General features: G+C 46.8%; 1 pseudogene; it reads right to left on the reverse strand.

Moving 5' to 3' along the window:
* Positions 1 to 854: 854 nt before the first annotated feature.
* LOC142426049 (small ribosomal subunit protein eS26 pseudogene) lies at positions 855 to 1,221 on the reverse strand (annotated as a pseudogene).

Consider the following 1,221-nt stretch of genomic DNA (forward strand, 5'->3'; position numbering starts at 1 on the left):
CTTTCTTGTTGGCATTCTCTGGCTCACTTAGTGACCATCCAATGAGTAATTCCCTTCTACTCATTGGGCTTCATACTTGGACTTTCCAAAACCCAAACCAAACTCCATGTCATCCAGTTGGTGGCGATACACAGCAGCCCTAGAGGACAGGAGAGAGCCCCCGCTGCAGGTTTCCAGCCCTGGAACTCTGCAGGAGCAGAACGCCTCATCATTCTCCAGTGGGGCAGCTGGTGGTTTTCAAACTGCTGACCTAGTGGTTACTAGCCCAAGGAATAACCACTACACCACCTGGGCTCCTACTATTTTCTATAGTGGCCATTCTAGATTTTCACAATATACTGTTAGTGATAAGAAAAGGGGAGAAAAACAGGCTCTCAAACTATAATTCAGCAGGATCCTATTTCATGCAACGTGTGTGTGCATATGTTATGTGTGTGTGCATAAATTTGGAAGTGAGTATCTACCTCCAAAGTTAACAGTGATTATCACAGAGTCACAGACTGCAGGACAGAGTTGGTCTAGTATAATTGTTAAGAACAGCGACTCTGGAGCAAGGTAACCTCCATCCAAATATCGGACCTCCCACTTAGTAGCTGTGTGATGTTGGGCTCTACCTAATCTTCCTGTGTTTCAGTTTCTCATTTGTGAAAGGGAGCTGTTAGTTATTATACGTAAAGCACTCAAAACAGTGTCTCACACAAAGTACCCAGCTCTGTAAATGCTGTATATTATGCATGGCTTTTTCTTTTCTGTATTTCATTACTTATCTATAATGAAAGGTTTGTCAATGTATTAAAATTTTTTGAACAATTTCCACTTTATTTCCTTTCAGGTTTTTCTTCAGCTTCTAATCTTTACATGGGCTTTGGAGGAAGTCATGGGGCAGCACCTGCAGGTCTAAATCGAGGTGGCGGGGTTCGGTCCTTCCGGGCTTCGCATGACCGGTTCCTGACCACCTTGCTGTGGATGGCACAGCTCACACAGTAATGCAGCTTCACGTACAGCTTGGGAAGCACGTGTGCGTCGAAGACACTCGCTTCGGAGACGTCTCTGACAGCCGCGGCCTCCGCTGTGTTTCTTATGACGAACTTCTTAATGGCCTTGTCTTTGGGGCCCAGCAGGCGCAGTTCGTGCAGCGGATGGGCTGCACATGGCCGCGGCCCTTCTTGGCACGGCCATTGTTACGCCTTTTCTTTGTCATCTCGGAAGCGAGGACGCGAG

The sequence above is a fragment of the Tenrec ecaudatus genome, chromosome 14, assembly GCF_050624435.1.
Source record: "Tenrec ecaudatus isolate mTenEca1 chromosome 14, mTenEca1.hap1, whole genome shotgun sequence".
In the NCBI taxonomy this organism is placed as follows: domain Eukaryota; kingdom Metazoa; phylum Chordata; class Mammalia; order Afrosoricida; family Tenrecidae; genus Tenrec; species Tenrec ecaudatus.